The following is a 23,159-nucleotide window of genomic DNA, read 5'->3' as shown; positions in this document are numbered from 1 at the left end:
AGCCAACATTGTCCAATTAACTCGAAAGCGGCGCTAAACACTGGGTTAAGGGCCCCTGGATGGTTAAGCAATTTAAAGTCTACATTTCATGTCCCTCCACAATATTAGCCCTCTGCGCCCTAACAATAGCTGCCAACTTTCCCCGCTTTTTAAGGGAAATTCCCTTATTCCGAATAGGATTCCTCGCAAGAAAAGGGAAAAGTTGACAGCTATGGCCCTAACTTGCTGAGTCTTGGTTTTGCCAAAAATCCTTCCTCATCCAATTGCAGCACCATATGCTGCCAGCGTTTTCAGCTGCAGACAGTTATTTCCCATATATTCAATAAACGTTTCCCAATCTTCTTTAAAGAAAACTAAAGAAAACAGCTTTTTTAACCGGGCATGGGAACCTATGGCTAGCCAGAAGCTACTCTTGGTCTCTGACTCCCATCATCCCCAGTCTGCATGGGCAATGGTCAGGGATGCTGGGAATTGTAGATTGGCAAACAACACTCAAGAAAATGAAGCAGAGCTTGCTCCAGAACAGCAACAAAGGTATACATTTGCATTTGTTCATGGCAGAAAGAGCAGAAGCAATGGAAAAGGACTAATGGCTTCAGTCAAAGAAGGTTGTATTATATACTTGTGTCCTTGAAATCATGTTTTAGCTTCCTAGCCAGTCGAAATTTGGTTCTCATCCAGACATATGCAACACTGGCATGAAGAAACATCATCCATCTCTCCCTTTCTGTACTTTTGACAATGGCCCTTTGTGAAATGTTGACTTTTAGGGAAGCTATTCAGTGGGGATATTTTTGTGGGGAGGAACTTTGCGATGAAGGACAATTTAGATCATGCTGTTCTCCCTTCGTTGGGTCATATCAGGAAACATAGGTGGCGGGGAACCGTACTTTCTTCATTTGGATCAGGCCATGTTCCTCAGAGAATCAAACTTCCATAAGTTTTTGTGTCCATTCTTCCTTTGCTGGTACTTCTGCTTCTTTCCATTTTGGGGCCAGTAGCATTCTTGCTGCTGTAGTAGCACGCATACAGTTTAGGTAGTTCTGTCCCTATAATTCCCAAAAGAAAAGCTTCTGCTTTTTTAAAAGGGTTATTTTGAACATGGGTTTTAGAATCTTTCAAATTCTGTGCAGAACATTTCCTGATACTCGTATTTACATGACCACCGCATACTGATCGGGGTTCCCTCCGCCTTGTGGCGCTTCCTGGAATGCCAGTTTAAAAGGCATGTTTTTCCAGCCTACAGAACTGACAAATTGGTGCAGCTGAGAGATCGGAGCTCCTTGTGGATGCCAAGATGTCTTAACTGGAAAGTCTGACTGTAGGCCTTCTTGGCCTAAAGGAGTGGTGAAAATAAAAACAAAGCCCTGCATGGCAAATGCTTATTCTGCCTCCGAGCAAAATCCAGAAGTGGCATTTCTGGTTTCGCTTAGAGCCTTGCTGGCGGTACTCCTTAGTAGGAAATTGATGTTGGTGGTTGCATCGTCAAATAGCAGCAACCATTGCTCACAGCCTAAATGTGGTGCACTAATGCAAGGTACAATTTATATCAGCGCATCTCCTAATGTTTGAAAAAATGTGCCAATTGTAGGGCTCTTGGTGTATTTACTGTGCAAAGACTTCAGAGATGTGCAGGATAGACACTTTTTGAGCACAGGGCTGGGGACATGATAGTCCTCCAGATTATGCACACCCTCCAACATTTCTCCAATGAAAAAAGGGGTGCTCCAATCAATAAAAATCCAGTGGTACCTCGGTTTTCGAACGTAATCCATTCCAGAAGACCATTCGTGTTCTGAAACGTTCAAAAACCAAAAACTCAACAGCTGACAGCTAGGCCTCAGGACATTGCACTCAGTGGAAGCCATGTGGCGTGTTCAACTTCCGAGGCATGTTTGAAAACCGAAACATTTACTTCCGGGTTTACAGTGTTCGAAAACCGAAATGTTTGTCAACTGAGACGTTCAAAAACCGAGGTGTCACTGTAATAATAATGATATTTATAAGCCACCCATCTGATTGGGTTGCCCCAGCTATGCTGGGAAGCTTCCAACATATATAAAAATGAAATAAAACATTTAAAAACTTCCCTACATAGGGCTGCCTTCAGGTGGTACAGGGGTTGGGCAACTCCATACCTCCAACAGTTCTCTGATGAAAAGAGAGACGTCCTAAGGAGAAGCAGGAAATTCTTCGATCAAATCAGAAATGGGAACAGCTTCTGTAAATCCAGGACTGTCCCTGGAAAATCGGGAGGCTCCTTCCTCTGTTAATCTCTCCTTATTTAATGACAGGTAAAGGCAAGTTGTTGGCTCAGCGGATCCTTGGACATAAATCAAAATTGGCGTCATGTTTAGAATGCTATGACAGCAACAGAATAAAATGCCTTCTACTGAGTTGGGCCATTGTCCAACTTCTTATTCTTTGGCGATCACTCGTAACCAAATAAGATTGTCTTCCATAAGCACAGTTTTAAAAGGGAGTCCGTAAGTGACTGTGGAGACCAATTGTGGATGCACTTGTCCTTCCACAGTGGGGACATAGGTTTCCGGGCGGGAGCTGATCCTGGTGAGGGTTTGCCAAGCATGCCTTCCTCCTAGCTTCTTTCTCCCTTTTGTCCTGAGTTCGAGTGTCTTCAAAGCCCATGATACCTTTGGTAAAAGGTGTTCTCCAATTGGAGTGCTCGCAGGCTGGTGTTTCCCAGTTGTTGGTGTTTATACTACTTTTTTAAAGATTTGCCTTGAGACAGTCTTTAAACCTCTTTTGTTGATCACCAGCATTATGCTTTCCATTTTTAAGTTGGGAATAGGGTAGTTGCTTTGGAAGACAATCATCAGACGTCCAAACAGCATGACCAGTCCAACAAATTTGATGTTGAAGAATTATTGCTTCAACACTGGTGATATATGCTTCTTCCAGTACAATGGCATTAGTTCGCCAAGTGTCTTCCCAAGTGATGTATAAAATTTTTCGGAGACACTGTCGATGGAATCTTTCGAGGAGTTGGTCCATGTTTCACAAGCGTACAGCAAGGTTGGTAGTGCAATAGCTTTGTGAACAAGCATTTTGGTTTCTCTGCGAATGTCCCAGTCCTCAAACACTCTGCGCTTCAATCGGGAGAAAACTGCAGTTGCAGAGCTCAGGCGATGCTGGATTTCAGTTCAGTGCTGTCTGCACTGATTGACTGGCAGCATCTGTCCAGGATTTCAGACCAGGTTCTCTTCCAGCCTGCCTGGAGATGCTGCAGGTTGAACCAGAGACCTTCTGCACAGGAAAAAAAGATGCTCCAGCCACCAAGCTGAGGCTAAAGAGCCTGTTTCTTTACAGCTTCTTATTTTTGCAATTTACAGCTCGCAAGGAGAATAATACGGCAAGTTTTATAGGTCTTGTAACGTTTTTGTTTTATTGCATTACATTAGAGCAACATCATAATTAGAGGCTTGTTATTGGTGTTACCAAGGTACTCTTGAATAGCTCCGCCTAATATAAGAACCGGTTTATCTCTGACATTTCTAAATGGCTCACCTGGAGCTGACATGATTACAGAGACATGCCCTCTAACTGTACCTAGAGGTTACAGTTTCATGTGGGTGGGGTAGAAAATGATGCCAAAGATTGTATTAAAACTTTGAGGACGGTCACATTCTTACAGTTTTCAAGGTGAGGCGAGGCTGCTTTACCTGTAAATATGAGATGGCTGAGCAACCCCCTCTCTTTTATCTTTTTTTTTACTTCCTTCTTTTAGCAAACAGTTTCCCGGAACATTCTGTCCAAGGAACTGGGCTGTTGTGAGCAGCCAAACCAGGGCATGAAATGGCAGCAATGCATTTGCGCTGGCAGCCCGGAAGCGCCGTTCCAGCTATGTGATTGCACTCCAAACTTAAGCCTTAATGTTGTGCAATTTCTTTTTATGTTGCAAACTGCTGCAGGTTACGATTTTGGATTAAAGTCTCCTTTTATTCCCTGCCGTCCATTGTAAAGGCCTTGGGTGATACACAGGAAAAATCGATTGATCTGGGAAATGCCCATCTCCTTATAGGGAAGCCACAGATAGTTGTGCTTGCCCCAAGTGCAAGGCCTGTGCCCTGTCTCATCCAAACAGGGTGACATTTAGAAAAGCAACAGCAGAGGGCTTGGGAATCTTGGACTGGTCATGTTGTTTGGATGCCTGATTATCGTCTTCCAAAGCAACTACTCTTTTCCGAACTTAAAAATGGAAATCATAATGCTGGTGGTCAACAAATGAGGTTTAAGGACTCTCTCGAGGCAAATCTTAAAAAATGTAACATAAGCACCGAGAACTGGGAAACGCTTGCGAGCACTCCATTTGGAGAACAGCCTTTACCAAAGGTGTCATGGGCTTTGAACACGCTAGAACTGAGGACAAAAGGGAGAAACGTACTAAGAGGAAGACACGCTTGGCAACTCACTGTGATCAACTCCTGCCCGGAAACCTATGTCCCCACTGTGGAAGAATGTGTGGATCCAGAATTGGCCCCCACAGCCACGTACAGACTCACTCTTAAGACCGTGTTCATGGAAGACAATCTTACTCGGCTACGAGGAATCGCCAAAGAAGAAGAAGACCTGCAGCCAACATCAAGGCATACCTCATAGCATTTGAATGAACAAATGGCTAAGATGAGGTCAGATGTGATCTATGATCGGAGCTTGGGAGAAGCCCAGTGTAAAAATTGGGAGGACCCAGAGCTGTAGCTAGGGAGTGGGGCTAGCTAGGATTTCTTTTGCTCCAGGCAAAGTCTCCAGAGGGGCACCACTGAGGCTCCCAGCCTACTCAGGTGTGTGCCAAACTGGGTCTTTGACCTGGTTGAAATAAAGCCTTGTTTTGCCCCTAGGAGGACCTATGCCTTGGATTCATGTTTTTGTGGCACCGTCTTCCTTCTCCACCCAAATGCTTTCTCAGAATCCCACGTGTGTTCCTCAAACTAGGACCCCTAGGCTGCCACCTAAGTCTACAATTTCCTGCTCAAATGCTTCCGTTGTACTGGGTCTCAGTTTCACTTCCCTAATGGAAGATATTACTCAGCAGGAGCTGCCAAAAACAGAGGAGCACGAAATGCCCATTTCCCCCTCTGAACTGGCCAGACTTCTGAATGTGCTTCTCTGTGGATTTCATTAGCAGGCTGCTGCACACCTGAAAACGAATGCACTCAGAAGCCACCTCCTCCATAGAAGTCAATGGGTATTTCTGGTGCACAAAGATCTTCTGCATCAGTCTGAAAATGATTGCGGGAGGGACGGAGGGGTTTCCATTAGAAAAAAATTATGAACATTGCTAAAGTGTAACCAGGCTGATTGCAGAATGGTTATTCCTAAATCTCAGACTGAAATGAAAACATGTTCAAAGTACAATGGAGGAAACATGACTTTATATTAATTTGTACTCAAATCTGCCATCAGTTCAGAGAAACTAGATGTTAGGGGAAATCTTTGATGTCCTAGCCCAAACAATCGTTATTATTGCTAGTTGGTATTCCAACAATTTGTTATTAATCAATAAGTGGTTTCTTCAGTTTTGTACAGGAATTTTGGTTTCACTTTGGCTACCTTTCTCTTCACCGAAAATATATTAAATCCAAAGCGTTTCAATGCTATTCCAAGTCAAAAAATAGAAAAGAGTAAGGAAGGCAAGGGCTGCTTCAGACCTCTTCATTGTTGCACAAATGTGCCCTTGCTGAAAACTTAATTCTCTGATTTCTCGTCTTTCACAGAGAGAAATGTTGTAATTTGCAAACTACCAGGGGCTTATCTGCATTACAGACTTAAACTGGTTCAACAGCTATGCCTTCTCCTCAAGGAGCCGTAGCTCTGGAAAAGAGATCTCTTGAACCCTTCTTACAAACTACAGTTCCCAGGATTCTTTGGGGGGGGGGGAGCCATGACAATTATCCAGGCATATGTGTATGCAAACTATAGAAATTTTGAGCACAGCACACAGGCCCCTGCACTCATACGAACGATAAAGCAATTTTATGTAATCTCTGCTCACTCAAAAATTTGCTGCAGATTATTCCCAGGTAAATACAATCTCATGAATTTGTTGTAGGGATTACTCTAGCAATATATGTGAAAGTCCTTGAACGCTCCAAAGCACCATACAGTACAATCCTATGCCACTTGGGATAGCTCACTCAGCAGAGCACAAGACCGTTATTTTCAGGGTTGTGAGTTCCAGACCCAAGTTGGGCAAAAGATTCCTGCTTTGCAGGGGGTTGGAATAGATGATCCTTACGATTCTTTCCAGCTCTACAATTCTATGATTCCTCTATATTCATAAGGAATCTGTACAGCTAACAGCGGAGTATAATAATAATAAAAGTAATAATAATTGCAACATCATTATGGATTATGATGATATTCTTACAATTTCAGATGGGGAAAGTAGGCAGAGTGGGAGGAGACTAAGGCTCCAACTGAATGAACTGCCTCCTCCTAAGGCTGCTTTGAGCCTGTTTCCTCTTTCCCTTACCAGATCACATGGCAAAGCGGGTAGGCAGAGAGTCCGAGATCCCCATAGACACAACCAAACTTGCATGCCATGCATGTGGGTCTCCTGGACATGTCCTGGAATCAGCCAGCAAAAAACCTCAGGCGTATGGCAAGTAGGGTGAAATTTTTATTTAAAAATTCCCAAAGTCCCAAATTTTTTTTTGGGGGGGGGAGCTGTTCCCTCAAAAAAGCTCAACAACTTTTAGACCCACCCAAAAAAGCATAACAATTTTGTCTGGATTTCCCCTTTGGGGAATATGGCAACCCTAGAAGACACTGAAAAGTCACCCTATCAAGCTCCACTGATGGAACCAGCCAATGCTTTTTTTCTGAGGGTACGCAGGGGTATGCATACCCCTAAACATTTTGTGAACCTTTGTACCATTTGCTGTATTTATTTCCCCCGATTTGAACTATAAAATGGTGATTTTCTTGAGTCAAAATGAGGGTAAAGGTAAAGGGACCCCTGACCATTAGGTCCAGTCGTGGCCGACTCTGGGGTTGCAGCGCTCATCTTGTTTTATTGGCCGAGGGAGCCGGCGTACAGCTTCCAGGTCATGTGGCCAGCATGACTAAGCCGCTTCTGGCAAACCAGAGCAGCGCACGGAAACGCCACTTACCTTCCCGCCGGAGCGGTACTTATTTATCTACTTGCACTTGGATGTGCTTTTGAACTGCTAGGTTGGCAGGACGAAATGAGAGTACTGTACCCCTAAACATTATTTTAGAAAAAAGAACCGGAACCAGTCATTCAAAAGAATGAAGTCTTAGCATTTCTCCCTCCCCCCGGCCCTGGCCTCTGTTGCGTAATAATGCAAGCAGGAATTACTGCTTTCAGAAATATTTCTGATGGTGGCCGCTTCCTCTTCTGCAGCAGCGTTGGTTTTGAGTCACGGATTCTGTTGAACAAGATGCACGGGGTGGGATGAGATTTTGTGCTTTGCACAAACTCATCAGGTCAGATTTGCCTCGAAACAGCGGGGTGTGAGTAATGTCAGATGGATGGAGTATACCTGGATTTCTATAACCCTCAGTGTTTTGTTTGGAGGGCTCCAAGCAACTGTCAAGGGAGATCAGAAGGACTTATTGTTTCTCAACTAGTTTCCCTTTTTGTTTCTTTCCCAAAAACTGGAAGTAGCTTTAGACTGAGGGGTGGGGTGCATTTTTATTTTTATTTAGCCAGATAAACGGTTGAAAGCGGACAGAAACAATCAAATTGTCACAATCTCTGCCCCAACCTCCAATGGCACCAACGACTTCAGGTGTGCTATAACACCAGGTGAGTACAAGAGAATCATTCCTGCCCCCCGGGTTGGAATTCATGACATTCTAAGGGTGGGTACTCCAGATTGCATAGGTAAAAATGTGAAGGTAAAGGACCCCTGGACGGTTAAGTCCAGTCAAAGGTGACCATGGGGTTGCAGCGCTCATCTCGCTTTCAGGCTGAGGGAGCCGGCGTTTGTCCACAGACAGCTTTTCGGGTCATGTGGCCAGCATGACTAAACCAATTCTGGTGCGATGGAACACTGTGACAGAAGCCAGGGTGCATGGAAATGCCATTTACCTTCCCGCGCAGGGGTACCTATTTATCTACTTGCACTGGTGTGCTTTCAAACTGCTAGGTTGGCAGGAGCTGGGAAAGAGCAACGGGAGCTCACCCTGTCATGGGGATTTGAACCATCAACCTTCTGATCAGCAAACCCAAGAGGCTCAGTGGTTTATTTAGACCACAGTGCCACTTGTGCATAAAGTGAGCTTGTCAACAATCCTAGAAACCAGGGGTACCAACTTGAATAAAATAAAATATTCAACTCCCCTTAATAATTTTATAGGGGGAGCTGAAGACACCTCAGCCCCTAGGAGTTGGCTCCTAGGCTGGCAGCAGTTCCCATTGAACTATCTGTGGCCATATTTCAAACAGTGAAAATCTAGACGGAAAAGTTGTTGAGCTTGCTTCAACAAAATCACAATAAAAAAAAAATTGCCGTTACGTCCGGATTTTCCTGGACATTTTCCCACACAGACTAGACTATTTAACTACTCTACCTGCTTCACACATCCTGAGTGCAGACATTTAAAGCACATTCATCGCAACCCCCCCTATATATATATATGTACACATACACACACACTGGGAAATCATAGTTCAGGGGTGCTGGGAATTATAGTTCTGGCCAGGGATCAAATGCAGTTCCCAATATTCTTCTTTGGGTGAGTTTTCAGATGACTATCTAGTAACAAAAGATCTTCCTGATTGAGATTCTACACATCATTTGTTAACCCTTTCACTGCCTGCTAGAGGAGTAGAATCTCCATCCGTAACAAAGGGGTGGTAGCAGCAGTCCTTTTTTTCTGGGGTGGGGGTATGCAGGGTTACGCATACCCCTAAACATTTGGTGAGTCTTTGTATTTTTGTCAATTTACTGTATTTACTTCCCCCGATTTGAATTATAAAATGGCTATTTTATTGAGACAAAATGAGAGTACCCCTAAACATTTTTAAAGAAAAAAAGCACTGGGTGGTAGTAATACTGGGATAATGATTCCTTTGCAAAACAAACAAACAAACAAACAAACAAACAAACAAACCAGAATTGGTGGATGTTATGTGCTAGCAACTCTTTACTGTCTTGTGTAGTTTTACCCTTACGTTGAATAACCTATACGCCTTTGCTACAGTCTGAGGTCAAACCTGCATTTGTGATTTTCCAGAATGTGAAAAGTGGCATGAAATTGTCGCAATCAGGGTTGCCATATTTCGAAAACCAGGACGCCCCGAAAGTTGTCAAGCTTCTTTTAGGAAGACCCCCAAAGTTGTTGTCGAGCTTTTTTAAGGAGCAACACCTTTTGGAAATCCGCCCCTCCCCCAGATGTCAATTCCACCTTTGAAATCCCGGTAATGTCCGGACGTATGGCAGTCCTAGTAAAGACATCCTTGCCCCCTCTCTGGTGTGTACAGGAAATAAAAAAAGGCAATGAGAAACAGCGAAGGGAGCAATGACCTCCCTGTGTTTTAAGCAGCTAAGGCGTACATAGATTTTTCACCAATTGCCGCACACCGAATTGCCCATGCAATGGTCAGGGATGATGGGAACTGTGGTCCAAAATATCTGGAGTGCACCAGGTTGGGGAAACCTCTCATGGAAGCAAGGTCATGGGGAAAAGATCCTCAGAATATGCCCTTAGTATTCTGGTGTGTTCTTGCATGGTCCAAGTTTTACTTCATATATTTATTTATTTTAATTATTAAGGGAAGCCCCCAGAGTTTTTTTAGACAACCCCCAAAGTCGTGGAACTTTCTTTAGTACAAAGGTTTTCGAGTTACAGAGCTTTTCTTCTTCTTTTGGCCTTTTTGGCACAATTGCCGCTTTCCAAGGATGCCCGATTTGGGGGAAATTGTCTGGGATGCTGTTTTTGGGGACGTGTCCTGGAAAATAGGGGTGCCCAGTAGCCTTGTGCACGGTTATCTACCTTGCTGAAACAGCAAGGACGATAAACTGGCCTTCGGGCAGCTAGCCGAACAGGATAAAATTTCAGTTCAGATTTATGGGAAGTCGTTGTTAGGAGGGGGGGGGGGAATCTGGTTTGGTGAGTTTGAAGGCTGGGAGTAGACAAGAGACAACCTCGCTACTGTGAAGAAAGGGAACTATCGGGGCAGGGAAGGCCTGAGACCGACATTTCCCACAGCTTCAGCAAAAGAGGCAGAAGACTTAAGTTCTGGAAGCGGAATAGCTTAACTTTAAGGCTTTATGCCCAGTCAGGAATTTGGTCTAACCGATTAGCGCTCCTTTTCGCCTTTCTGGAATGCGTCTTTCAGGCCCATGAGAAGGGAGGGTATTTTTTTTCTTTTTGGGTTGGCTCATTGCAACTTTTTCGCCTTTCCAGTCTCCAGAAAATTGCCAAAGGACGAGGCGAGTGGTATCTCAACACTTCTCGTCTGAACAGGCCAACACACCTGCAAATGCAAAAAGATGCATTAACTCGCGGTCCAGATTTTCCGGATTCCTGCAAAGGCTGCTAAGCTGACTTTCCGTCCAGGTAGGCAGACTTCTTGGTGCCATTGTGTGGGCTTGGAGGCTCCTGTCTTCTCCTCAAACTACGCTTTCCATTCTTTTATTTTTAAGTTTCCAGTTTTGCATTCTTCTGCAGCTGTTCTTTGAGACTTCCAGGACAGCCTTCCCTGATAGCTCTTTGGACATCTTGCTTAGCTGCATATACCTTAATTCCTTCCCTTTATTTCTCATGTTCCCATAAGTTTAATATTATCAGCTGCTGGTCACAAGGTATCGTCTACCTGGAATTTGTATCCGAGATCAAATTTCTGCAAGGTATTCCCTCCTCGTCAGCTTGTCAGCTTGATTTCTTATTTTCGATGCCATACTTGCAAGCTCTGCATGTTCCGTTAGTCTGCTTCATAAGCTATGTTATTGGGATGGTAAACTTCTTTTTCTTTCTTCTTTCTTGGTGTGTGTGTGTGTGTGATTGATTGAGTGAGTGAGAGAGAGAAGGTCCTATTCTTCCTTTTGTTTTAAGAGCAGAATACGCTGACGTGCTCGACTCAAGCTTTAAGAATTCCTAAGTGAATAAACCCACTTTTGTGCCCTCCTCAGTTGCTGTAGCTCAAAAAGTAAAAACCAGGACACCCCCAAAATGGTTGAGGTTTTTATTTTTTTTGGAAACCATCAAAATTGTCAAGCTTCTTTTAGACAAACACCAAAGTTGCTGAGATTTATTTTTTTTAACAATAATGCCCAAAGTTTGGACGAGTAGCAACCCTAAATTAGATCTGAATGACAATGTATCTATAGTATTGTATTATAAGAAGAAAAACACCCCCCAAATTGTTGAGATTATTATATATATTTTTAAGGAAAACTCACAATTTTCTGATTGGCTTGCCTGAGATCCAGGACAAAGCACCGCAAAGTCACCCCAGACATGAATTGCACCTTTGAAATCTTGGTAATGTCCGGAAAAATCCGGATGTATGGCAGCCCAAACAAACAAACAAACAAATTCCTTTAGATCAGTACTAAACCCTGATATTAAATCAACACTGAAAATAAAGTGATGCTTGGTATGTTAACAAGATAATGAATATCCTTTCTCAGGGTTAACAAAAGACTTAGCAGCGTGTTTCATAGAACAAAATAGCCTTGAAGCTTATCTGAGATCCTAAACCCAACTTGGCTGTGACTATGCCCCATTGAATTCAACAGGACTGCATGTGAGTAAATGTGGTTATTAGTACTGCACTGTGATTTTAAGGGGGGGGGGGAAGTGGATTTTTTTTTTTTTTCACCAGCAGGCTTGCTCTGACTGATCCATTTGGTTAGAAGTGACTTTGGCTGCAATCTTGCACAGCATTTGACTGTAATATTACCATATTATGCAAGCTTATTACCAAGTAAATGTTCATAGGATGGTCCTATAAAATCCCAAGGGCTCCACTGTGACCAAGGTAGGAACTGGGCTATCCTTATACTGTATAGATGAATTGTATTGTTTATTTCCAGTTTCCTGAATTAAAATCCTAACAGGAGGAAGGCAAGGCAATGATAAAATTAGATAATGAGCATTATTTCATCTCAAAACATGCCCTTAATTCTACCCCATCTGTTAATTGAGGTCATCTAAGTGGTGTTTCTGTACAGAAATGTTGGCTCTAGGAATGTTTTGGATCTCATAGCAGAGTGAGATTTCCTGCTTTCCCCCCTTTCTTTAAAGTTATCTTGGACAGTTGCACAGCAAGTGCCCTTTTTTTGTTTTAAGAGAAGGAGACCGACATTGAGCTTACTTGATTTCAAGGGGAAAAGAAAACTATTTGGTCTGTTGCAACAAATATGTAGCAAGTCGTTCTGCTGTTATAAGTCCTGTGATTTCCCGAGTTTTTGCAACCTTTTTTTCCCTCGGTATGCAAGTGTGGGATACAGGTGCCAGATGGCAAGGGTGGAAAGATCATGCACGGTTTAAGCAGAAACTTAAAAACCGAATACAGCTTACACTGTGGGAGAGGAAAACAAGATAAGAGCAGAAACATGCTGTTTCTTATACTCTCTCTCCCCCCCTTTCCTGGGAGAGCTTTATGGGCAAAATGAAAACGCTGTCTAATTATAAATGGAGAAGGAAATGTTCCTGTGTCTTTGTAATTCCCCCCACACAATTGTATTTTCCATACAAGTTAACACAAAGGTAGCAGCAGCAGCCCAATCTATCATCATTGTGTGATTTCAGCCCATTGCACTTTTCACTTGTGATGAAAACATTACAAAAGTCATGCATTCGTCTCGAATTGGACAGGGTGCTGTTGACTAAGGCCGATTGGATTCTGGTTAAGTGTCGGCTTGTGAAAGCTTCTGCGTGCGATTGTTTCACCACCTCAATATGACTTTGGGACTATCTGTTTTGTGAACCAAAGAGGCTTCGGATTGAACCCATTTTGTGGAGTGTATGCCTGGCGAATTTCTTTACAAGAAGTTCTGCGGGCGTCTCCATGACCTTCTGGTGTGAGGCTGGGTCCTTGGAAAGGAGCCCGCTCACCCCAAGAGCAACGTCATGTGTTTGAAAAATGGCATGCAGAATGAGATGCCTTGATTCCTGTGTCCCGTGCAAAAAGGACAGTGTGTCCTTTGGCGTTTTCTAAATTGTGTTTCACAAAGCACTGCTGCAAAAATAACTACTGCTTCTCCTCCGAAAAGTATTTTTGCTTAAAAACCCATTTTTTAATGGCGGGACCTCTCTTCCCCAATACCTAATACAGTGGTACCTTGGGTTACATATGCTTCAGGTTACAGACTCCGCTAACCGAGAAATATTACCTCGGGTTAAGAACTTTGCTTCAGGATGAGAACAGAAATTGTGCTCTGGCAGCGTGGCAGCAGCAGGAGGCCCCATTAGCTAAAGTGGTGCTTCAGGTTAAGAACAGTTTCAGGTTAAAAACGGATCGCCGGAACGAATTAAGTACTTAACCCGAGGTACCACTGTAGATAAAAATCTGATGGAATATACACTCGTTTTATGCATCTGGGCTTCTTGCAATGTTGTATTCTTGCAAATGTTTTTCCATACTCTGGCAAGCTGTAGAGACAGTACCTGTGACCCCCTCTTTACAGGCAATGATTTCAACAGCAGATTCACCTAAGAGTTTGTTCTGCCATGACCTGAGCAATCGTAGGAAGCCATGATGTAGCTGTTAAGGTATATTCATACGAGATTATTTTATTGGCTTTGGGTTTTCCAGTATCACATGGTCAAATGTATACCAGTCTAGCAGAGTGCTGCAAACCCATTAATCATTTTCAGCTTGTCATTATAAAAGATGTGGTTTTTATCATACTATGGCTGAAATCAGTAGGCATTTCAAGTAAGACATGGTTAGGCTCACATGTTTCTGGGATAAGGCCCCAATGAACATAGTGGAACCTCTCGTGAGCATGGGCAGAATTGCACTGCATATTAAAATGAAATCAATGGGACTTAATTTGATTAAAACACGTTTTATTTGTAGGTTGTGCCTCCCCCTTTGTGCTGAAAGCTTTCATCCATTTACAGCGTTATCAATATGTGATTTTTATGTAGCAATAAGCCTGGAATCCTAAAGACACATATTAGGAAATAAATCCCCTATGCTCAGTGAGGCTTAAGCACCCTTCATTCAGGCTATAAGTCTGACAAGTCATTCAGGAGTTCACGAATGGCCTTTCTGACATAATTTATGCTTGCAGTTTATATCATAAGGGTCTATATTTAGATGCTTGCTCCGTATTTTTCCATATACAACATGGGAAGAGGGACTGTCCTTTTATTTGTTTCCAGTCAAAAGGACTCTCTTAAGAATTCCCCCCCCCCTTAGACTTTCTCCCCTCCCATAATAACATGGCTCATGGTACACCTAGCTCTTGCCAAGATCAAACACATCTTCTCAGTATCTTTGTCAAGATAAAGTCAGCTTTATGTAGCTGGAACCTAAAGGGATTTGGGTGACACAACATCTTCAAACAAGCACAATAGCTTCTTATTAATTACAAGGACAACAGACATGCTAAGTTCTGGAGGTAGTTTTTATAAGAGTACAGTACGCTCTCTCATTCAGTTTTCTTGATTATCTTAATTGATAGTGCCCTATCATGTTTATTTGTGTAACAATTCTAAGCCATTTTTCATGCTGATGGATTCCAGGGAGATATACTGCAATCATCATCATACCATATAATAAATAATCATATCACACATCCTTCATAAAAATAAAACTGAGAAGTAATAAAACTATCAGTAAGGTGGAAGCTGTTTTATCTGATAGATTGGGTAGGTCAGGGTTGGTTGAATCATTGGCCAATTCTCAGTCAATGATCAAAGATTGCTGGCATTTTTACTAACCATTTGCTAAGCAAGACCTTTCTTATTTTCTTCTGTAAGAGGGGAGACCCAGGATCACTTAATATATGTGAATTATGCCTTATAACAATTTAGAGATCCTGTGGGTTTTGTTTTGGGTTTGTTTTTGTTTATGGTAAAATCAAAAAACATTGGGGGATCATGGGATACTAGAAAATAACTAGAGCCTACAAGACTGAAATCACCCCACCTGTAGTGATTAGCTATTATTCTGCAAACATTTTATCAGTCTCGTTTTGTAGTTTAAACAGCTTTATTTGTATGCAATTAGTAATGGACTTGCTACGATCTATGGCTGGTCTATTAAACAGAACTCCTGTTCATCCAGAATTCCAAAGAGCCAAATAATCTGTGTGTCTGCTTCTCCTGCCCATCTCTCCTTACTTCAGTTCTGTGGTCGGAAAAGGTTGTACATCTTTCATTTTACCTTTGATCTGGCTGGCTGGGTGGCATGTTCTGCTGGAATTGTCCTGCCTCTGTTGGAGGCAGGAGAAAACCTATAAATTCCTCCCGGCTGCCCTGTTCTTGAGCTACAATGCAACCATCAGATAACAAGCCCCTTAAATCTCTCCCCTTTCAGTTGTAATTGCAAGCCGGAGGTAGGCGGGTCTAGATCCTATTTACCAAACCCGGCAGCATTCCAGCAGAAGCTCACCTTGCCAAGTCGGCTCTGAGTCCTAAGTTATAATGTAAAGAACTAACATTCCTTTAGAAACCGTAGAGGTGCATGGAGCTAAAATGGAATGTTAGTGCTCTTCAACATACACAAGCAATGCTGCTTTAAGCTTGCTTGTAAAAGGTAAAAGAAGAAGAAGAGTTTGGATTTGATATCCCACTTTATCACTACCCTAAGGAGTCTCAAAGTGGCTAACAATCTCCTTTTCCCTTCCTCCTCCACAACAACCACTCTGTGAGGTGAGTGAGGCTGAGACACTTCAGAGAAGTGTGACTGGCCCAAGGTCACCCAGCAGCTGCATGTGGAGGAGCGGGGACGCAAACCTGGTTCACCAGATTATGAGTCCACCGCTCTTAACCACTACACCACACTGGCTAAAGGACTTGGACAGTTAAGTCCAGTCAAAGGTGACTATAGGATTGCAGCACTCATCTCGCTTTCAGGCCGAGGGAGCCGGCGTTTGTCCACAGACAGCTTTCTGGGTCATGTGGTCAGCATGACTAAACCGCTTCTGGCGCAACGGGACACTGTGACGGAAGCCAGAGTGCACGGAAACACCATTTACCTTCCCGCTGCAGCGGTACCTATTTATTTACTTGCACTGGCATGCTTTTGAACTGCTAAGTTGGCAGGAGCTGGGACAGAGCAACGGGAGCTCACCCCATCGTCGGAATTTCAACCTTCTGATCAGCAAGCCCAAGAGGCTCAGTGGTTTAGAGTGTTTCCCAACCTTGTGCCTCCAGATGTTTTTGGCCTACAACTCCCATCATCCCTAGCTAGCAAGACCAGTGGTCAGGGATGATGGGAATTGTAGTTCAAAAACAGCTGGAGGCACAAGGTTGGGAAACACTGGACCACAGCGCCACCCGCTTGCTTGTATTACTGTGAGCCAATAGAGGATCCTGCAAAGCAGTTGGGGAGAGCAGAGTTTGTATAAACCAGGTCTTGTTCCCTTTCACCAGGTTTTGTGTAATCTGTGTGAGCGAGACACTTTGGGCACCTTTGTAAAAAGTACGGCAATCTGATACACCGACTACAAAATATAATTTGCAATCTAATTTAAAATGACGGTGATAGCACCATGGAGGAAGTGAAAACTAGGAGGGAAACTTCCATTCCCATCAGAGAAGGAGGATTGTGCAAGCAGGGTGAAAGAACGCACTTGGTTTTCAGTTTCGTGGCCTCTAAATGAACTGCCCAGGGCGCATAATGCAAAGAACAAAGCTGGAGGGCGGGGAAATGCAAAGTGAATCCCGAAGCACATGGAGATGGCACGCCTTCTTTCAGAACAGGTCTTTCTGACTCCTCTAGTGCTCCAAGCTGGGTAGGAGACACCTCCCAGTAGAGGCTAGTCTTTTGGGGCAAGCAGGCCACTGCCCTCTAAGTTCAGTCTACCCTCCTACCACCTTGTCTTTTTACCTACAACCAATCCAGAGCAGGGCAACCTGCCAGCTACTCCCTCCTTAGGCTTGCCCTGTAGACTTCTTCTTCTCTGGCCATCACTCATAGCCGAGGAAGATTGTCTTCCATAAACACGGTCTTAACAGTGAGTCCGTAAGTGACTGTGGAGGCCAATTCTGGATCCACACATCCTTCCACAGTGGGGACATAGGTTTCCGGGTGGGAGTTGATCACGGTGAGGGTTTGCCAAAGGTGCCTTCCTCTTAGCTCATTTCTCCCTTTTGTCTTGAGTTTGAGCATCTTCAAAGTCCATGACACCTTTGGTAAAGGCTGTTCTCCAATTGGAGCGCTCGCAGGCCAGTGTTTCTCAGTTGTCAGTGTTCATATTACATTTTTTGAGATTTGCCTTGAGAGAGTCTTTAAACCTCTTTTGTTGACCACCAACATTACACTTTCCATTTTTAAGTTGGGAATAGAGTACGGTAGTTGCTTTGGAAGACGATCAACAGCATGACCGGTCCAACAAAGTGGATGCTGAAGAATCATTGCTTCGACACTGGTGATCTTTGCTTCTTCCAGTACACTGGCATTAGTTCGCCGGTCTTCCCAAGTGATGCGTTAAATTTTCAGAGACACCGTTGATGGAAGTAGTACTCATCAGGGAAGAAGATGGGGGCAAAACTAGAATTAGCTGGCTCCTACCTATCATCAGCTCTTGGCTCCACATACCGTTGGGCTCCCTGGCTTCTGTCCCACCAGTGCCAATCGGCATCAGCCACCACTCCCATTTCTTTTCAGGTGGACATATCTGAGACTGTCCTCCATTGCAATGGGTTGGCTCTTAAGGCCCTCTTGACCCCTTCCGATTGTATGATTCTATGATTCTGTGATTCCTCACACTTTGAAATGATCTCCTTCTCCCCTCCCACAGGTCACCGGTCTGTTCTCTGGGGAGAGTAAGTAAGGTCTGAGTTCAGGTTAGCACTCACTTAGAACAGCTTCTAGAGCCTTGCATGGTAGAACCCTTTGCTCTGAGTGAGTATGGAGCACGGAAATACTGTAACCCTATCAGCACTTACCTGGAATTAAGACCTATTGGTCCCATAGGGTTTACTTCTTAGCAGACATGTTTGGGATTGCCCTGTAAAAGGATGCTTACTGCAGTACAATAAAATATCCCCTTCTCAAAGAACTCTGAACTGGTTGCAAGGCCAATACATACATACATACATACATACATACATACATACATACATAATATACCGCCCAATACCCAGGGGTCTCAGGGTGGTTCACAGAATAAAATCAAGATGTAAAACCACAAAATACATAATTAAAATAAAAACAACAACCCAATAGCCCCCCCCAAAAAAGCACATTTTAAAAGGGCATAGGATGTTGATCGGATCAACCAGGTTTGCCTGGTTAAAATGGAGCGTTTTGTTTCTAAAGGTGTATAATGAAGGCACCAGGCAAGCTTCCCTGGGGAGAGCATTCCACAGACGGGGAGCCACTGCAGAGAAGGCCCTTTCTCATGTTGCCACCCTCCAGACCTCTCATGGAGGGGGTACATGAAGGAGAGCCTCAGAAGACTATCTCAGGGTCCGGGTAGGTTCATATGGAAAGAGGCAGTCCTTGAGGTATTGCGGTCATGAGCCGTTTAAGGCTTTATAGGTCAAAACCAACACTTTGAATTGGGTCAGAAAACTAATCGGTAGCCAGTGCAGTTGGACCGGGATCGGTGTAATATGCTCAAACCGTCTTGCTCTGATGTGCAGCTTGGCTGCTAAATTCTGCACTAGCTGAAGTTTCCGAACCGTCTTCAGAGGCAGCCCTACATATAACGCATTGCAGTAATCTATCCTTGAGGTTACTTTTACATGGGTTGCGGAATCTGCATTTAGAGCTGATGTAGTTTGCTTCATAGCAGATGCCCATTTCATGTGGAAGGGGCTTCTTGCCGGGTAGGGGCAGAGCTACTGTGCTAGCTCCCCAGCAAGTAGGTTGGCATAGCTTCCCAGGAGGGGGATCATGACGAGGAAGTTGGCATGGTGCAAACACATTGCAGAGCCAATCTGGTGCTCCCGTCGGCGCTTTTTCACCATGCCAACCTCCCTGCTCCTGGTCAGCTGCACTGACTCACCTGCAAGCTAGTGGAGCGTGTACCCCTCATCCACATAAAAAGCCGCTTCTGATTCTTGGGATATATTGAAATCTCTGAAGCACAACGATTTGTAGATCCTGCTCCTTCTTCTGTAGGCTTTGGTGCTTCTTCTACTTAACTGCAATATTTTGGTACGTTCGCTATTGTAACTTGGGGACCACTTGCCACTGTAGCTTCTCACTCACAACACTTGCAGTTGGTTACCTGGTGACCCATCTACCTGTCTGCCACAAGCTGCTTTCATGGTCTACTCTGCCGTGATTGCAAAGGGCTGAGAAATTAAATGGTTCAATATGGGTAATGACATATTTTTAAGAGTTATTTTTCCAAATAATTATGGTTGTAATGGTCGGAGTGACAGCTGGTCAGAATGCTTCCCTGCTTGCCTGCTTCCCTGATTTCCAGTCTACTTTAAAAGGCAGCTGAAATGTATGGCATATGTTTCTAAGATATTTCCCCATGTAAACTCCCACCATTATTCTTTGGCAAATAATAGGAGGTTTAAATGCTTTCAAAATGGAGAATAAGTTCCGTTTTCCTCCTGCTTAGTCAATGTGGTCGATGAGCCATTTCAGTCATGCCTGTACACATTTGAATAGTCTCTCCACAAACCCACGTTTTTATTTTTTGTTTTTAATTTCTTTTTGCTCTTAACTTATTTTCAACTTTTTATGATGTTATTGTTTGGTTTTATGTGCTTCTGTTGTTGTAAACCGCTATATTTTAATGATGTTGTTGTTTAGTCGTTTAGTTGTGTCCGACTGTTTGTGACCCCAGACCAGAGCACTCCAGGCACTTCTGTCTTCCACTGCCTTCCACAGTTTGGTCAAACTCATGTCCGTAGCTTCGAGAACACTGTCCATCCATCTCGTCCTCTGTTGTCCCCTTCTCCTTGTGCCCTCCATCTTTCTCAACATCAGAGTCTTTTCCAGGGAGTCTTCTCTTCTCATGAGGTGGCCAAAGTATTGGAGCCTCAGCTTCAGGATCTGTCCTTCCAGTGAGCACTCAGGGCTGATTTCCTTAAGAATGGATAAGTTTGATCTTCTTGCAGTCCATGGGACTCTCAAGAGTCTCCTCCAGCACCATAATTCAAAAGCATCAATTCTTCAGCGATCAGCCTTCTTTATGGACCAGCTCTCACCTCCATACATCACTCCCTGGAAAACCATAGCTTTAACTATACAGTAGTACCTCGGGTTACATACGCTTCAGGTTACACACTCCACTAAGCCAGAAATAGTGCTTCAGGTTAAGAACTTTGCTTCAGGATAAGAGCAGAAATCGGGCTCCAGCGGCGCGGCGACAGCAGGAGGCCCCATTAGCTAAAGTGGTGTTTCAGGTTAAGAACACTTTCAGGTTAAGTACGGACCTCCGCAACGAATTAAGTACTTAACTCGAGGTACCACTGTATGGACCTTTGTTGGCAAGGTGATGTCTCTGCTTTTTAAGATGCTGTCTAGGTTTGTCATTGCTTTTCTCCCAAGAAACAGGCGTCTTTTAATTTTGTGACTGCTGTCACCATCTGCAGTGATCATAGAGCCCAAGAAAGTAAAATCTCTCACTGCCTCCCCTTCTATTTGCCAGGAGTCGATGGGACCAGTGGCCATGATCTTCATTTTTTTGATGTTGAGCTTCAGACCATATTTTGTGCTCTCCTCTTTCACCCTCATTAAAAGGTTCTTTAACTCCTTCTCACTTTCTGCTATCAAGGTTGTGTCATCTGCATATCTGAGGTTGTTGATATTTCTTCCGGCAATCTTAATTCCGTCTTGGGATTCATCCAGCCCAGCCTTTCGCATTATGAATTCTGCATATAAGTTAAATAAACAGGGAGACAATATACAGCCTTGTTGTACTCATTTCCCAATTTTGAACCAATCAGTTGTTCCATATTCAGTTCTAACTGTAGCTTATTGTTGCACATAGAGATTTCTCAGGAGACATTTGACATGATCAGGCACTCCCATTTCTTTAAGAACTTGCCATTGTTTGCAGTCGTCGACACAGTCAAAGGCTTTTGCATAGTCAATGAAGCAGAAGTAGATGTTTTCCTGGAACTCTCTAGCTTTCTCCATAATCCAGCGCATGTTTGCAATTTGGTCTCTGGTTCCTCTGCCCCTTCGAAATCCAGCTTGCACTTCCTGGAGTTCTCGGTCCATATACTGCTTAAGCCTTCCTTGTAGAATTTTAAGCATAACCTTGCTAGCGTGTGAAATGAGTGCAATTGTGCGGTAGTTGGAGCATTCTTGAATGATACTGCAGTATATAAATATTTTTTTCTATAAATTAAAAAAAAAATGGCTAAAGCTTGGAAAGCCTTTGCTTTCTGCCATTGCAGAGAATCTGAAGTTTTCCTGTACAGTATTACTTAATTTGCATCTAGCTCCAACTTCCATGGGAGTGTGGATAACTTGTTTCCATAAATGTTTTGAAATGCCACCGTTTCTGAACTTCTCTGCGAAGGCTGAACAATTTGACGGAAGCAAAGCCAAACCAGCTCAAAGAGCTGAATGGTTAATGCCCATGTCCCCACTTTTTGCTTTAAGAAAGAGAAGCAAAAATTGTTTTCCACTTATATACTGGTTGCCATCCAAGAGAAGTATCAGGTCTGCAGCTGCTGAACTGTACCAATAATTCACCCAGATTGCCCACTGGCCCGAAGATACTCTTTATTGAGCATTCGTCTTGATTGACTTTCAAGGAGATGGTTGGCTATTTAGTTCAGATTTAGATAGTGTGGCGTCAAAGCAAATGTTCTCCCACCCTTCCCAGGGCATTTCCCTATCACTCTCCTTATTGCAAAATGTCCATTGTTTGGGGGGGGGTTGGGGGGTAACACATTTATTGCACAAGACTTCTAACCAACTATATCCATGCAACCTGAATTTGTGACGGAACCCCATCCGAAAACTGAGACAGGCCAGAAGTGCCCACTTTGTCTTGCTTTGACCTCACTGCTCCGATGGCAACATAAGAGAAGAAAAATAAACAGAATCGAATAGAGTCGTTGAGCTGGGAGGGACCGCAGGGGTCATCTAGTCCAATCCCCTGCAATGCAGGAATCTTTCCCCAAATTCAGGGATCGAACTCACAGCCCTGGGATTAAGAGTCTCGTGCTCTACTGACTGAGCTATTCCCTGATGGAATGTGGAGGCATAGTTTTGCCTTTGGACTCATTTACAATTTAAGCAACTAAAAATATTCCAACATAATTGCCAACAAAGCAAAGGTAAGACCTTATTCTCCACAATGCTTTTGCAGTATGAAACAGAAACCCCCATAGCTAGTCAAGGAGTACTTTGAACTGAAGTACAGTATACTTTTTCCTGAAGGGGACCTCTTGTTTTTTCTACTGCTTCGGGTGCTGGGAACGAGACGGTGGGCCTATGCTCCAAACTGGAACAGAAGCAATTTTAAAAATAATAAGCCTAACGCTTGATTTAGTGACTGCCTTGGCAGGGAAATGATTGTGTCAGAATAGATAGTACTCAAAGCTGCCCTTAACTCTGTAAGATTTGCATGCTTTCTTGGTATGAATAAGACTAACAAACAGGGAAGGGGGATTGGAATTACGTAAATTCAGCATAACAACCCCCCACCAGACTAAACAAATAATTCTCCATATAATAAGAATCTTTAAAATATTCACCGAATAGGAAGCATATCATATGCACTGCCTCCTGCAGCAGCAAAATTGCAAGTTTAGACTTTGGAGCCTTAGGAAACTTTGTTTTGCCTCATTAACCATGCGACTTTGGAGTTTGCTCCTACCCTGTAGAGGAGAATATGGGTATTTGTCTGGGTCTTAACACTTCAGTACACTCACTGCTATTTACACTAGTATTAGAGCTCACGGTGGCTTATGTCAAGGTGCAGAATAATATAGATTTTGAAAGGGCCACATTGTATTTGGACCCAAGAATGGGTGGAGGGAGAAGGCAGGGGAAACCTTCCTGTATACTGAAAATGCTGGTGTTCAAAAAGAAAGAAAGGGAAAGTTTGCCTCCTCCGAAA

The 23,159-nt window shown here is 43.5% G+C and overlaps 1 protein-coding gene and 2 long non-coding RNA genes across 9 annotated transcripts in view; 2 read left to right on the top strand and 1 right to left on the bottom strand.

The window, feature by feature from the left end:
- Nucleotides 1-23,159, top strand: part of LOC310852180 — a 216,925-nt gene that overhangs the window by 6,559 nt on the left and 187,207 nt on the right. The gene's annotated exons all lie outside the window — the stretch shown is intronic.
- Nucleotides 10,113-23,159, top strand: part of RBM47 (RNA binding motif protein 47) — a 91,665-nt gene continuing 78,618 nt past the window's right edge. For 3 of the 7 annotated variants that reach the window (XM_083754970.1, XM_083754980.1, XM_083754969.1), the window contains exons 1-2: nucleotides 10,412-10,548; nucleotides 11,622-11,737. The gene's annotated coding sequence lies outside the window, so the exon portion shown is untranslated. Of the gene's footprint in view, nucleotides 10,549-11,621; nucleotides 11,738-23,159 lie in introns of all 7 variants that reach the window. The other 4 variants (XM_083754965.1, XM_083754975.1, XM_083754981.1 and 1 more) reach the window with 4 other exon arrangements.
- LOC310852177 lies at nucleotides 10,240-22,900 on the bottom strand. Its single transcript, XR_014568010.1, has 2 exons — nucleotides 22,795-22,900; nucleotides 10,240-10,465 (listed from the first exon to the last, which is right to left on the bottom strand). It is a non-coding gene; the product is annotated as an uncharacterized lncRNA (long non-coding RNA).

This window comes from Podarcis gaigeae, assembly GCF_964106915.1.
Source record: "Podarcis gaigeae genome assembly, chromosome: 9".
In the NCBI taxonomy this organism is placed as follows: domain Eukaryota; kingdom Metazoa; phylum Chordata; class Lepidosauria; order Squamata; family Lacertidae; genus Podarcis; species Podarcis gaigeae.
The sequence above is the reverse complement of the archived record's forward strand: the minus strand, read 5'-3'. Positions and strand labels throughout refer to the sequence as shown.